Genomic DNA, 16,418 nt, shown 5'->3' with positions numbered 1-16,418 from the left:
GTTTTAGACAAAGGGTAATAGCATATGAGGGCAACTTTTGGGCTTTAATATCAATAAAAGTAACATTTAAAAAAAATCAAAAATAGGTTAATTTTTTAAAAATAATATTAATAAAGGGCAAAAACATTATTCATCAACTTCTTCTTGTCATTTGTTCGCCAGCATCGCCATCCTCCGCTGCCTGCCACCACCCGCTACCGCCGTCCGCCGCCGTCCGCCCATCTCCATCTTCGCCTTTGGCAATGTTGCCGGAGGTGGCCAGAGGCAAAGGTGGCAGCGGTGGAGCTGGTGGCCATTCCTCTGCCCAACACCGCAGCCGCCACCCACCTCCAACAACGTTGCCGAAGGTGAAGGTTGAGGTGGGCAGAGGTGGCGGCGTTGGGCAGAGAAATGACCACTAGCATCACTGCTGCCGCCGCCACCTCCGGCAATGTTGCCGGAGGCAGAGGTGGAGATGGGTGGAGGTGGCGGCGAGCGGCAACGGATAGTGGTGGCGGACAATGGTGCTAAAGAATAAATGGTAAAAAGATAATGAACATCATTTTTGCCCTTTATTGATATTATTTTTAAAAAGTTAACATATTTTTAAAAATTTTTAAAAATATTACTTTTATTGATATTAAACCCCAAAAGTTGCCCTTATATGCTATTATCCCTATATAAAAAGATCCGGTTTATGAAATTTATTCTGCGTGCGTTGCGTTAAAGTCATTTCCTCAAATGGTTAAAGATGGGGAGGCACATGAGTTGCACGTGTTATTTGAACAAATCGGGTAAAAAAATCTTCTCTACCGCATGGCACTGGTGAGTGGTGGAATTAAGGTGGTCAAGTAGGACGGAAGCTTCGTATATGAGAAGTAAGACTAATTCAAGCCTTGACCTTTGTTGGGGATATGTATGCAATTTGGGCTGGGTTAGTCCAAATTCAACCCGAAAAGGTTGGGTTGAAATTTGAATTAATATTAGGGTTGAAAATTGGATGTCATTAAAAAAATGGATTGACGAAACATGATTTTATATAATAAACCTATAGTTGAGATTGAAAAACATAAATTCAACTAAAATTTATGTATATGATATATAGATATATAAAAGGAAATAAAGTTGGGCTAACCCGAGCCAACCCAAACCAAGCACCATCTGAATTGGGTTGGGGGTTCAACAGCTTAATTGGGTTTAGGGTTCATCTCAACCCGACTTAATCCAGCCCCGGCCTGACTTGCACCCCCTAGTTGGAGGACCCACTTAATCGATTGGTCATGCAACACTTTAGTCCATATCAGACAGTGGCCCACTTAATTGATCGATATTTTAAGATCAATTTCATTATAAATATTGGAGTTTAATTTGACTATTTTAGGCCAAAGCCAATTTGCCACATGAAAGATTTATTGATGATTAGTGCTGTTTGCATGATTTCTATTTTTCTAACACCACATGTAGAGGTATGACATAGCTAATTAATCCTCCCTTCGAATTGACCACGTAAATCCAATTAACATATTATTTGAAATTAAAGAAGACTATCTTAGTCAAATTAATTCCGCTGATAGAAAGAAAGAAATTCTCCCACTATATACTTGATCGAAAAATGAACAGCCTTTGAATTACAATTAAGTTTATAACTGGAACCTCTGGAGCACGTTGGTTTCTGATTTGCTAGTGCTGGAACCTCTGGAGCATAGAAGAAGAGCCTTGCTCCATTGCTGACTGTGTTTGTCGCAGCAAGTAACTGGTTATCCAAACAGTCCTCAGGTAACCATAAGGATACTGTTATGCTTAGAACTGATTGCCAGATCAACAAATCTTCTCTATATAGTATAGAGTCTCGGCATCTACCAAACTAGAGCAGATCACACTACCAGATTGTTGTTGATCTTCGTCGTGAAGTTCAATGGGATTGCCGTGTAACACAAGTCTCAGTGGAACCTTCCGTTGGGTCAACTGACAGACATTTGATTGGAGGACTTGTTTGGTAGATGCACCAGTCAATTTAATGGAGATTGGAGCGGTCTCGGGTCTCCGGTATATTGTTAGACGGATAACTGTCGTGGTCAAGGGTGTGTTTGGTCAGAGGTCAGGTTTTCCCACACGTTGACATCGATGCGCGTATGTCACGGGATTCCAATCCAATGGTTTCGGACATAGAAGTAGGTGAGCTCTATTTTAGATTCCTTCTTCTCCCACCGGCTTTTAACGGTTTTCGCTACTTTGGTGGTTGCGATTGGCAGTTCGCAATAATACAAATCACATGTGACGTTACGTTTCGTTTCGTTTACCCATATGAGTGGACCGTGGACGGATTCAAAGGATGCCGACGGATGACCCACGGGCAGCTGTCGTCGTCAACTCCGTTCACGTTGGTCCAATATAGCAGACTGCCGTGGCCAATTCTTACTGGCCCAGTATCATCCGGTTGCATAGAGATGTTGGGGAGTGGCCCACTGTACTCTACACTTTTGACTCTAAATTTTCTCGAATTACATTCGTTAGTTATATCTATATTGCCGCTGATGACCGAGTGCGCGCGCTGAACTGGTCGTTTCTAGCCACATCACCTGGTCGCTCAGGTAATGGATGAAAAGAGGACTAGAGAACAGATTGATCCACCCCATCTCTCTCACTCTCTGGGAGACTTTATGCCATTCTTCTATACCAAACAGACTCTTCTTCGTGTTGGGTTTGACAGGACAGCCCTAGGTAGGTATCGTGAATTTTGGGTTTACATTTCATCTATCTCTATTTTCCGATGACTTATCTCCGAGACTCCGACCGGATGTCAGTGGAAAAAATCCGGCCAAAGCCATTCGATAGACAGACACCGAATGTGATGATTCATTACTGATCTAAAAAAGACAACATCATGGCAAGAGTGAGTAGTCTGCAGCAACTCCAGAGCTAGCTGTATACTCATCTGTTCTTTCTTTGGTTGGAATTGTCTGGTGGCGTGATGACGATGAAATGCAAGTAAGCGGTGACGCGACAAGAAAGTAAGAAACTATTGGCGGATTCCGATCAGTTGGAGTCCATGAAAAGAATAAAGAAGAGGAACAAACAATACGATCAGTGACAGCTCATAGCTCAACTTATCGGAAACGGATAGGGTTTAGACGTCGAGTCAATCTGCGAAGCAGTGAGGGAGCGCCTGGACGAATGTGGGGACAGTGGGCCCCCACCAACGCCAACTTTTCCGCGTTATCAGCGGCTTTTCAGGTGCTTTTGTTTGAGTAAGATGGCGAAACTACCCTTGCTTGTTTAACCGGAGAGCTAGAATTTTCACGTGTGACCACCTCTCAAGCTAGCCAAACACTCACTAACAGTGATACGTAGTTACGTACACATCATATGGGACATGACGTTACATGGATTTTTACCCTTGTGGTGGGTACATATTACATGAGGTTGGGTTGGGCGGATTCGTGCCCCTTGTTTTCATTTTCAAGACTAGAAGTAGAAAGCCATATCCAACAGTCGGCCACAAAAGAAAACTGAAAGCTTATGCTTATCCACTGAATCTGACGTTAACCAGCTTTATGCATTCATTCATTTAATGATTCATCTGGACCGATTATGTCGGCCAAAACGAAAAGGGTAACAAACAAATTATGCGGCCGGCAGCCCTTGTCTTATTGGTTAGGGGTTTACTGAAAGATTTCAATTTCAGAAATATCTAAAATCAGTATGGTTTGACATCTAGGTTTTTTAAACACTCAGACTTCGGTTCAAGTGGATAGATTATAGATGCCCCTGGCTTTGCCGGAATTCTGAAGATGTATTTGATGGTTAAGAGACCTCACTCCTCAGTCGAGTCAAATCTGGATATATACGACTCACACTGATCATGTGCATGAGCCATGAGCATAACTGCATGAGCGATTCTAGTGAATCTCCTCCACTCAATATTCTATGCTTGTCTTCATCGGTCACGTGACAGCCTCTATCAGTTCAGTCCCCAATCACCTTACAGGCAGCATAATCCGTCACGTGATCAACCATGCCTAGTTTTCTAGAAGCTTGCTCAGAGGCCACAGCTAGGGCTGTCAATAGATCCGGTTTGGTTCTAGACAGCTTTCTACCAGTCCCCAGTCGATTATTCATCGGGACGAGAGTCACAAAACCATAGACCCACACAACCGTCCCTTTTTTCGTGGGGCTACACAACAGAGTAGCCCATCCACCAATTCCATAACCATCCAAACCCAGGTGAAGGTTATTTCATCCCAAGGTGATGTTTGGTACCATTATCAATTCCTCTGATGAAAATTTTCATAAATTATCGGTTTCTAAGATCACTAATTTTTCAGAAATCAGAAATTATTTATTTGGTATCATTGATGCCATGTCAGCGGATTTCTCAGAAATCAGCAATGGGTTTTTTGGGTAGTGATTACCGGCAGTGATTTTTATTTTATGGGAACTGTCTCGTTTATTCACATCAAATGCCATGTCATCCAAAAAAAAAAAATCTAAATCAGCCTAAAAAGAAGAATCATTGAAAATGGTGATTTCCCTTTTTAGGCTCGATTTCAATAATCGTTTTCTGAGTGATTTGCCGATTTCTCAGAAATTGACCAACCAAACAGCAAATTCATCATCGATTTTGAATTGCTGATGTGGCTTTGACATGGTGCCTATTTCTTAGAAATTGGCGATGGTATAGTAATTAATTATTTATAGTTTTATACAAACAAATCTGATGAAGGAATATTTGGCTCGACCTCACAGTTATGCGACACGTGGCAGAAACAACAGCTCGGCAAAAGTGCCAAGCCTAAGGCGTGAACAAGGGGACACCAGCGGACCGATGATGAACCTACAATTTATCTATATTTTATGAGGTTTTTGCATGAAATTTTATGCTGGTTTAATTAGATTTTGCCCTATTTTAGCTTGATTGCAAGAAAGATTTCAGGGGGAGCCAAATCAACAAAAAGAAGGCAAAAGCAAGAAAAGAAAGCCCAAAATTTATCAAGTTCAGTCCGGCCCAGCCATGAGAGCAAGGGAGTTTCATTCGAACCAAGTAGTGCAAGCTAACTCTTTGGAAAACCCAAGGGAAGAAGCCTAGCAAGAAGGAAATTTCGGCCCAGCCCATTTTTAGCCCAAATAACAGCCTAGAGTGTAGCCCACATGAGCTAAAAAACAAGCTAAGTTGTAGCCCAAATAGCAGCCCAAAGGGAGCTAGGGGTGGCAATTCCTAGATGTTTCTTGAAGAGGAGGGAGCACTCTAGAAGGTTCATGAGGGGTGTAATACACCCAATTCTAGAGACTTCAAGAAGGGGCAAGAGCCCCCTTGAAAAACTATATAAGGAGGCCTCTAGGAGGGGAGAGAGTTGTTCATTTGCTTGAGAGGAAGGCTCTCCCACTCTTAGAGGTTCGGCCACCTTGAGAGAAGAGAAGAGAAGAAGGCTAGACGCAAGGAAGAAGAAGAAGAAGGGCTGAAGGAAGTTCAAGACAAGCAAGTTAGAAGAAGAAGGTGAGTTCGAATTGAGAGTTTGTGATTCAAAGATCTTTTGTAATAAATCATTTGTAGTTTCTTTCTCTTTTGATTTGAATTCAGTTTCTTTGTTATATTTTCTTTCTTCTTTCTCATTGCTTCCATTCTTCCTTGATGTATTTCAGCTTGTAAAATTTCAGTTCAGCAATCTAATTCTTTTTGATTCATTCAAATGGTCATGAATTGTACTTGAAGTTTCTTGAATAAGGGTGTTATTGTAGAGTAATTCGGCCAACTAACCTTCAAAACTCAGATCTGAATTCTCAGATCTGAGATTGCAAGATCTGAATTGCTTGAAAGAGAATTTAGATCTGCAATTTTCAGATTGGCCGAATTAATCTACAGCTTGGAATTCCTAGAGTGCTTGAGAGAGACTCTAGGAATTCAGATCTACTATTCAAGAACTGATTTGAGTGCAAAGTTAGAGATAACTTGCACAATTCAGTTGGTGATCAATTCAGATTTGAATTGATGCCTTAGAAGTGTTTGAAGAAATGCATGCATAGGGATTAGATTCTTGCTAGAGATAGAAGAACCGTCACTCATGCATAGGATGAACATGCGCTTGAGAGAGGCTGTTCATGACCTTGGGGTTTCACCAAACCAAGGCTCAATCATGATTTATTCGAATGATCCAAATTGATAGATTGCTGAATTCTGAGATTGACATTTACTGCTTACTCTTCTAACCTGATTTGAAGGCAATTGGGCCAATGATTTAGATAGATTTTAATTTAGGATTTCTTAGCTTTCATTAGAGTTTTGATTTATTTGTTGATCAGATAAGAAGTGCTCAATTTAGTATTGGTAATTGTTTCCTAAATCCTCGTGGAAACGATACTTCACTCACTACTTTATTACTTGAACGGCTAGTGCACTTGCTAGTGTCACAATGAGCCACACATCAACCGAACTCCCTACGGGGGGCCCAAACTCACCCTTGGCCCAAAACCAGAGTAATCCGAACTGGCTGACCTTGTAACAACTCGGGATATACCTCGCCGAACTGGCCGACCTTGTAACAGCTCGGGATATACCTCGCCGAATTGGCCAACCTTGTAACAGTTCGGGATACACCTCGTCGAACTGACCTGCCCTATAGATACCTCCGAACTCAAGACTTCGCCTCGCTCACCACTCCGCATCACCTTCGGGGCACCAAAACCAAACAAGTCGTACCATGCCTGACACTGAGGAAGTCCGTGCCCGAGGGCGCCGCACCTGACTGACTTGGGATCTGACGCTTGGCGGCCGCACTATAAACAGCCACCTGCCACCGCCACTGATACTGCCATCTCTAGTTAGAGAGACGATTAGGCAGTGACGGTTCTGTCCCAACAGAAAGGACGACGTTCGAATTGACAAGCGCAAGGGTAATCATACCCGACCTGACAAGGGCCTCGGAGCGAGTGCACGAAGTGATTACAAGAGCCCCCTGCCCCCCAACAAAGAAGGTATGCAAACTTTGCGCTATCTAGTGTTATCTTGCTTTTGAAGGATTCTAACTTGACCTTCGGAGCCGCTACACCGGGTTCCCCCCTAGAGCTTCCTCATCTCCTCATCTCCTCATCTCCTCCATCTCTGGAACGCTTCAAAAAGCCTCCCTCCAAACTTCCATAACCCCTTTTCTTCAAAAAACCCAACACTCATGGCCTCCTCCAGCAATGCCGGACGTGGCACGGAGACAAACACCACCGGGGAACAACTTCAAGTCCCCGTGGTGTGCGTTGGATAGTTCACCATCCCCCTTTCGGTGGATGGGATCCCCAGCTTGAACGCACCACAAGTAGTGGCGCCCGTAAACCTCCCTACCACAAGCATCCCCTTTCCTCCCCCTATTGAGACAACCTTTACTGAACCAACTGCCGTCCCCCTGGCAGCCAGCCAAAACCGGTTGGACGACCTGATGCAGTGCATGCGGGCAATGCAAGCCCAAATGCAACAGTTCCAGCAGCACCAGCTTCACCAGCACCAAATACTGCACAACATCTCCCAGTATCACTATCAACAACAGTTCCCCCAACTGCCACTGAACCAACCACTACTTCCACCAAGCCACCCCGCTCCGAGGCCGGTCAAGGCCTCCCCGCAGGATGGACGCCCCCACCAGGGAAAGGCCTCCCGGCCCCAGAACCCCCCTAACAGTCAGGCCTCGTCCCCAGGCCGAAGAGAGAAAAATATCATCCCCGCCTCGCAACTCGCAGGCGGGTCGGGAACCTCGCCCGCGAGGTCGGCACCCCGGTGCTCCAAGCCCGAGTTCCCGCTCACGGAAAACCGATTCGGCGCCCTGGCGGCAGACTACCAGCATTCCGGGCCCATCGAGCTCGGTAACACGGAGGCCAGCAGCGCCAGTACAAGGCCCACTCAACAACGAAGGCACGGGCGAAGTCGCCGAACCGCCACCCGTGTCTTGTCAGAGCTCAGAGGCAAAGAGGCGAGCTCGAACGAGGTAGGAGCTGCCCCGATTCTCTCGGTTCCTTCCCCCCTCGCATCAGAACTCTGGGCGGTCCCCTTACCCAGAAATTTCAAGCTCCCACCTCTGGACAAGTACGACGGGTCCTTCGACCCCAACGACCCCGTTGACGCCTTTCAGTCCCAAATGCACCTCGCCAGGGCCAGCGAATCGTGCATGTGCGTGGCCTTTACCACCACCCTCAGGGGGATAGCCCGCACTTGGTATAGGAACCTGGCCCCCGGGTCGATAAAGTGTTGGGCCCAGTTCGCGCAGGTCTTCACCGCACACTTTGTCACCAGCCAACGGTGCCCCAGAACAGAGGAAAGCATCTTCGGAGTAGTCCAAAGGGAAGGAGAATCCATCCGGGGCTATATCAAGTGATTCAACGAAGCATGCTTGCAGATACCGCGGTTGGACCCCGCAGTGCAGCTCGCGGCGGCCAAAAGAGGGGTGATGCATAAAGAATTCAAATGGCACATGGTGGCTAACCAGCCCGCAACCGTGACCGAATTCCTCAAGCTCGCGGACAGGTTCATGAGGACAGAGGAAGAAATCAACCAACGAACCGGAGGCGGGAACGAGAAAAGAAAGAGGGAAGGCAAGCTCTCCAACCCGGTCGACAGAAAAAACCCGGCCCGGGAGCCAAAGCCGAACCAGTTGTTCCGAGCTCCCCTAGCAGTTTGGACAGATTACACGCCGTTAAATACAAGGCGGACCGAGATCTTAATGACGATCAAAGACTCCCCGTACGTGAAGTGGCCACCTCGCCTAAAGGGAAATCCGAACGAGAGAAATAAGAATTTGTATTGTAGTTTCCATAGAGACCATGGTCATAGTACCGAGTAGTGTAATAACCTCCGGGACGAGATAGAGGGGCTCATCCATCGCGGATACATGAGAAACTTTGTACAGCACAACAATAATAACAATAAGGCAGGTCGGCAAGGGGAGCACGAAAAGGATGCCCCCGAGTCTAGCAGTAGACCTGCCGAACCGTTGTAGCGACAGCCTTCGAAAGAGAGGCCAGTTCGGGGAACCATCCATGTAATTGCGGGAGGTTCGGTGGTAGTAGGGTGTACCTCGGCAGCGGCCCGGACTTCAGTTCACGAAGCGACCCTCGAGGAACGGAACCCTCCAAAGAGACCAAAGACCGAAGAACCAATCTTCTTCACAGAGGACGACGCGCGAGGGGTCCGCTACCCCTATGATGACGCGCTTGTCATTAAACTAAGGATCAGCGACTTCGAGGTCAGACGCGTACTCGTAGATCCGGGCAGCTCAGCGGACATTCTCTTTAAATCAGCATTTGACCAGCTACAGCTACAGAGGAGCGAGCTGAAGCCCGCAAGCACTCCCCTGGTGGGTTTCAGCGGAGAGGAAGTCAGGCCCCTCGGAAAAATAACAGTACCTGTGGAAGTCGGCACATGGCCTTGTGCGGTCAGACTCAACCATGATTTCTTGGTGGTCGCGACCCCCTCCCCATACAATGCCATAATAGGGCGGCCGATCACTCATATCCTACAGGCGGTGGTCTCCACCTACTATTTGGCCATGAAGTTCCCTACGGACTTCGGTGTGGGGGTAGCGCGGGGCAACCAGCTCGAGTCCCGCAAGTGTTATGTTGCCGCCCTGAAGGGAAAAACCAAGGCCGCCGATGACCTCGAACTAGAGCGGCCTGCGGAGCAAGGTGAGGAACGAACTTCGCCCACGGAGGAAACGGTCGCAATCCCGACTTCGGCTACGGACCCAGCTCGCACGCTTCAGATCGGAGCTTCCATCGAGGAACCCCTACGAACCGAACTAGTGTGTTTTTTACTTCAAATTTTAGATATTTTTGCCTGGCCCGCAGCCGACATGCCCAACATTAGCCCCGGCTTGATAACTCACAAACTTAATACTGACCCTGTAGTCAGACCCATTAGACAGAAGAAACGCAACTTAGCCCCAGAACGCTGGAGGGCGGTCGACGAGGAGGTCGAGAAGCTCCTCGCAGCAAACTTCATAAGGGAAGTCCATTACCCGAGCTGGGTGGCCAACCCGGTGTTGGTAAAAAAGGCAAACGGCAAGTGGCGCATGTGCGTCGACTACACCGACCTGAACCGAGCTTGCCCGAAAGATTACTTCCCCCTCCCCAGAATTGACCGTCTAGTGGACGCGACCTCGGGAAATGAGTTGCTAAGCTTCCTGGACGCATACTCGGGCTACAACCAAATACGGATGGACCCATCCGATGAGGAAAAAACCAGCTTTGTAACCGAGTTCGGCCTATATTGCTACAAGGTCATGCCCTTCGGACTAAAAAATGCCGGGGTGACTTTCCAAAGACTTGTAAATAGGCTGTTTCGGCCCCTGATTGGCACGAAGATAGAGTGCTATGTAGACGACATGGTCGTCAAGACTCAGTTTTCACAAGAATTAATACAAGACTTAGATTCTGTCTTCCAAATCCTGCGTTAGTTTAGCATGAAATTGAACCCCAACAAATGTCTTCGACGTCACCTCGGGCAAATTCCTAGGGTACATTGTCAATCGGCGCGATATTGAGGCCAACCCGGACAAGATAAAAGCCATTCTAGATATGAGACCACCTCGGAAAGTAAAAGAAGTTCAGAGGCTAAACGGCCGCATAGCCACTCTAAGCCACTTCATGTCCAAATCGGCAGACCGCTGCCTACCTTTCTTCAAAGCAATCAAAGGCAAAGGGTTCGAGTGGACCCAGGACTGCCAGCTCACGTTTGACGAGCTAAAAGGTTACCTCGCTAGTGTGCCAACCTTAGCCCGACCCGAGGAGGGCGAGGTCTTAGAACTGTACCTCTCGACAAGCGACGAGGTGGTCAGTTCGGTACTAATAAAAGAAACAGACTGGGTCCAGCGACCCATCTATTATGTTAGTAAAATTTTGCAAGGAGCAGAGACAAGGTACCCGCAGATAGAAAAGCTAGCATACGCACTAGTGACAGCAGCTCGGAAACTCCGCCCATACTTCCAGGTTCACACCGTCATCGTCCTGACTGACAAACCTCTGAGACAAGTTTTACTCAAACCCGAGGTTTCCGGTCAACTGACGAAATGGGCCATCGAACTCAATGAGTACGACCTCCAGTACAAGCCAACAACAGCTATTAAGGCCCAAGCTTTGGCAGATTTTATCGCCGAGTGCACTTTCAGCCACGAAGCCCCACAGGTCGAGCCCGAGGTCCCTAGTTCGGGCGAACCCGGAGCTCCCGAGCCAATAGAGTCTGAACCCCGTGAAGTAGCAGCCAGTGTGGCATCTCTCCTGGTCAGGCGAAACGCGAACTGGGATGAGGAGCCCTGGATCCTTCACGTGGATGGTTCCACGAACCAGCAAGGCAGCGGAGCTAGAATAGTCTTATGCGGCCCGGGCGACACAAAATTAGAATACGCACTACGCTTTGAGTTCGCGGCATCCAACAACAAGACAGAGTATGAAGCACTGATAGCTGGGCTGGACCTAGCACAAAAGTAAAGGCAAAACACTTGGTCATCTGCAGCGATTCCCAGCTCGTGGTCAACCAAGTTACGGGCGAGTATGAAGCACGCGAGCTCTCCATGATCGCATATTTGGCCAAAGGAAAAGAAGCCCTGCTCAACTTCCAGTCACTTCATCAGGCAAATCCCGAGGTCAGAGAACACTGAGGCCAACGCTCTGTCCCGATTAGCCAGCACAAGCCACAACATGAGAACTGTTTACATAGAGGACTTACCTCGGCCTAGTATTCTCGGGGGGACAGAGGAGGTCGCTCCCATCTTGGAAGCAGAGCCGAGCTGGATCGACCCACTCGCGAGCTTCTTGATAGACGGAACCCTCCCTGCAAAACGCAATGCAGCCAAGAGGGTGCACCGCCAGGCAGCCAAATACGTCATAATAGACGAACGGTTATACCGACGGTCGTACACGCTCCCCTACTTGCGTTGCCTGCGACCTGCCGAAGCCGAGTTCGTACTCCGCGACACTCATGAAGGCCTGTGCGGCGGAAACTTGGGGGGCAAAGCACTCGCCCAAAAAGCATTTCGACAAGGATACTACTGGCCAACGATGAAAGCAGAAGCTGTCGAGCTCGTCAGAAAATGCGACAAGTGTCAGAAGCACGCCAATATCCACCATCAACCTGCCTCCGACCTCAAATACCTCGCCAGCCCGTGGCCCTTTGCACAATGGGGCATTGACCTCCTGGGGCCATTCCCACCAGCAACAGGTGGAAGAAAATTCCTAGTTGTTGCAGTAGATTACTTTACGAAGTGGATAGAAGCCGAACCTCTGGCAACTGTTACGGCCCGAAACATACATAACTTCTTTTGGAAGAACATAGTATGTCGCTTTGGGTTACCTCGGGTACTAATCTCCGACAACGGCAAGCAGTTCGAGGATATCAAGTTCCAAGAGTGGTGCCAGAACATGGGGATTCGGCAAAACTTCACATCAGTCGCGCACCCGCAGGCAAACGGTCAGACGAAAGTAATGAACAGAGCCATCTTGCATGGACTGAAAGCACGTCTGGATCGAGCTAAGGGATTGTGGGCCGAAGAGCTACCAAGTGTCTTATGGGCTCACCGAACTACAAAAAAAAACCGCCACGGGAGAAACCCCCTTCAACCTCACCTACGGCACTGAAGCAGTGATCCTGGCGGAAATCGAAGTAGCAACATTGCGACTAGAAACATACGACGATCGGACGAACGAAGATGAGTTACGTACCAACCTTGACCTATTGGACGAGGTAAGGGACCTCGCGCACATCCGAACAGCGGCATACCAGCAGCAAGTAGCTCGCTACTACAATACCAGAGTAAAGCAACGAAGCTTCCGAGTCGGCGACCTGGTCCTTCGTAAGATTATGGTGCCCGAACCCGGCGTGGGCAAACATGGACCAAACTGGGAAGGGCCCTATAAAGTGAAAAGAGCGCTCAGGGGGGCATACGAACTCGAAACCTTGGAAGGAAAACAAGTACCTCGAGCGTGGAACATCGCAAACTTAAGGCGATACTACCTATAAACCACCAAGCGAAGTGGACGAAATCAGGTCCTATGTGCCACGATGTAGAGCCAAGAGGAACCTCGGCGTAAACAAGCAAAGAAGTCGAGCATATTATCAGCTCGGCAAAAAATCAGTTCGCTGCAAAAAGCCTTCGCAGCAAAACAAGTCACGAAAAGTATAAAAACCCGGACAAGAAAGTGGCATATTCAATTCGACAAAGAATCAGTTCGGGGAAAAGGAACACTTGGGCAAAAAGATTATCTATTCCGTTGCAAGAAACAGGAGTACATTGGCCATCAGAAGGGACTTACAAAAAAAAAAAGGGTTGTTACATGCATAGAGCTACTTCTTCGCCATCAGAAGGCACTTCAACAACACCCGAAGGCCCTGCCTCTCCTTCAGAGTTCGGCTCGCCATCGGCAGCATTGGCCATCTCCTGAGTTATACGCGAAGTGGATATGGCACTAACATCGAGGTCGGGGTATGTATTCCGGATCATCCACCTGCTCAGTTTGAACCCCCTCCTATAAGAATCCACCATCAGATCGTCAAAACGTGGAGAGATAATGTAGTCTTCAACGGCCTTCTTCTTGGCGTCTTCAATGCCTTGGGAAAAAATATGTGTTCTCTCCCTGATGTCCTTCTGAAGATATTCGACTTGATGCTGCAAATCCAACTTCAAGTCCGCCATATGCTTGACAACTACCCCCATGGCCTCGGCGTCACGCTGAGACCTTGCCTGCCTGGCCATCGTGACACGAGCAGCCTCTTCGGCAGCATAAGCGGCCACCTCAGTAGCCCGGGTATTCGCCTCTGCAGCACGGAAAGCTTCTTCAGCAGCATGAGCAACAGCCTCAGCAGCTCGCGCCTGTCGTGAGCTCCTCTCCACTTGGGCCACTAAGGCATGAATTGAAGAATTCACCTACCAAAAGAAACAAGTGAGCAATAACAGCAAAAGCGACAGAAAATGAAAAAGGCAGACGGAATCTAACTTACCACCATAGCATGTGTTACGGCGCGGCAGGCGACCTGATTCAAGGGAAGATCGGTCCACGTCGCGATCTCCTCAGGAAAAGTAGCCTCCCTACTCTTCTGAAGAGCGTAGTTCGGCGTCAACACGCTCCTGAACTCCCCTTGAGCTCCCGAACCCGAGGGCCCAGCCCGCGTATGAGCGGACCCAGAGTGAGCAGGAGCACCCGTATGAGTGGTCTCAGCATAAGGCGCCCCGGCAGTTTCATGCATCGGTGGAGTCACCTCGGGCTCCCTGGGCAGATCCTCCGGCGTGTGGTCTGGAACTTGGGGCTCCTCATCCAGGGGCAGCTCGGTATGAGTTCGCTTGGCGACCCGCTTCCTCCTCTTCATACCTTGGAACAGACGCCCCCCACGAGTTCTCTCCGCGTCCATTACACCTGCAGAAACGAATTCGACATCAGAAAAAATGAAAGAACAAAGCAAGCAAGAAACCGCATAGCTAGAAACCTACCCGAACTCAGACTGGCCGCAATAAGCTTGGCCTCCGTTAAGTAGTGATGGCACTTTAAACCTTGTCGTGCCCATTGCCGGAGGCCCTTCACTGTCTCTTTATCGAGAGTAACACCTGAATCAGAAGCGGCCTCACCCCACCCGGTCTGAAAGGGCCATCCTTGTGCACTTCGCACACCGAAGTAGTCCCGCTTCCACGCCAGGACCTTATTAGGAAGATCGTGCAGAAGCTTAAAACCCTAGCGAGGAGAAAGGTAATACGCCCGTCTTCCCCCAGGAAGAGAACCCGCCTGTCTCTTGAGCATCAAGATGGAGGAGAATATCTCTAAGTCCAAGGGGAAATTCTACTCGCAAAAAAGGGAAACTGTCCCCACCAGGTTCCGAATAGAGTTCGGATGAAGTTGGCCAATGGTGACACCGAAGTGGTTTATGACTTCGACGAGAAGGGGGTGGAAAGGAAGTCGCAACCCCGTAGTGAGCTGCTCTCGAAAAATCACGATCTCATCAGGACCGTGTTCCCAAGAAAAACTACCCGAAGGAATAAAATATGTATACCCCCCAGGAAGGTTGTAAGACATAAGTATGGATTGAAGCCCCTCAGGCGTCATGGTCGAGGGACCAAACCTGTCTAGCATCCAACCTCAGCGAGAGGTAGACGCCAAACTGCCCGAAGCGGCTCGGCCTACTGGTTCATAGTCCTCGAGTTCCACCTCAGGATCACTGAGGCAGTCGGGGGACACGGCTCGGTTGGTAGAACCTACGTCGGCCCTACTTGAAGAGTCGTCTGAGCTATCAAAGCTAGACATTGAGGAAAAGGTGGATTCAGGAAGGTACTCACCGGAAGAAAGTTTTGAATGCTCCGGAAACAAGAACAAGCCAAAGAACCTTGAAGGCTATGTAACCAGCCTTGACGCGAGCTGGAAAAAACTTGGACGCGAGCTGAAAAGTTGGATGCGAGCTCAGTAGACAAACCGCAGAAGTGACAAATCGACTGGGGTCCCCCACTATTTATAGCTACAGTAACCAAGAATCGACCGTGCAGATCAAAGACGATCCAACAGCCCATGTTTTCGCTGACCGCACGTCCCATAAGGTCGAGACGTGATTGGCGCACATCTTTCCGAAAAGAGCGAAATGTCAGCGCACGCCTTCTTGAAACCAACGTCGCACCGACACGCGCTTTTACGAAATTGATCGCGCACGTACAGCAGTGGCGCGCCTTTTTGAATGACCCGCTGTCACATCCCAGCGGCGCGAATTTTTGAAATTTAAAACGCGCGCTGTCGCAACCATCAGCATTTATGAGTAGGCACGTTTCCAGCCTTCTCGGAAACCGAAGAACCCTGGCAAAAGCAACTCGCGCAGTCAAGATCCGAAGGACGGGGCAAATCCACCTACTACCTCGCAAAACTCCCCGCACTAGGGCAAGACCCTTGGCGTGAAGAGGGGGGCAATTGATGAAGGAAGATTTGGCATGACCTCACAGTTATGCGACACGTGGCAGAAACAACAGCTCAGCAAAAGGGCCAAGCCTAAGGCGTGAACAAGGGTACACCAGCGGACTGAACTCCCTACGGGGGGCCCGAACTCACCCTTGGCCCAAAACCAGAGTAATCCGAACTGGCCAACCTTGTAACAGCTCGGGATATACCTCGCCAAACTGGTCAACCTTGTAACAGCTCGGGATATACCTCGCCGAATTGGCCAACCTTATAACAACTCGGGATATACCTCGCCGAACTGGCCAACCTTGTAACAGTTCGGGATACACCTCGCCGAACTGACCTGCCCTATAGATACCTTCGAACTCAAGACTTCACCTCGCTCACCACTCTGCATCACCTTCTAGGCACCAAAACCAAACAAGTCGTACCATGCCTGACACTGAGGAAGTCTGTGCCCGAGGGCGCCGCACCTGACTGACTTGGGATCTGACGCTTGGCGGCCGCACTATAAACGGCCACCTGCCACCGCCACTGACACCGCCATC

This window comes from Nelumbo lutea, chromosome 6, assembly GCF_056320005.1.
Source record: "Nelumbo lutea isolate HS-2025 chromosome 6, American lotus-T2T, whole genome shotgun sequence".
In the NCBI taxonomy this organism is placed as follows: domain Eukaryota; kingdom Viridiplantae; phylum Streptophyta; class Magnoliopsida; order Proteales; family Nelumbonaceae; genus Nelumbo; species Nelumbo lutea.
The sequence above is the reverse complement of the archived record's forward strand: the minus strand, read 5'-3'. Positions refer to the sequence as shown.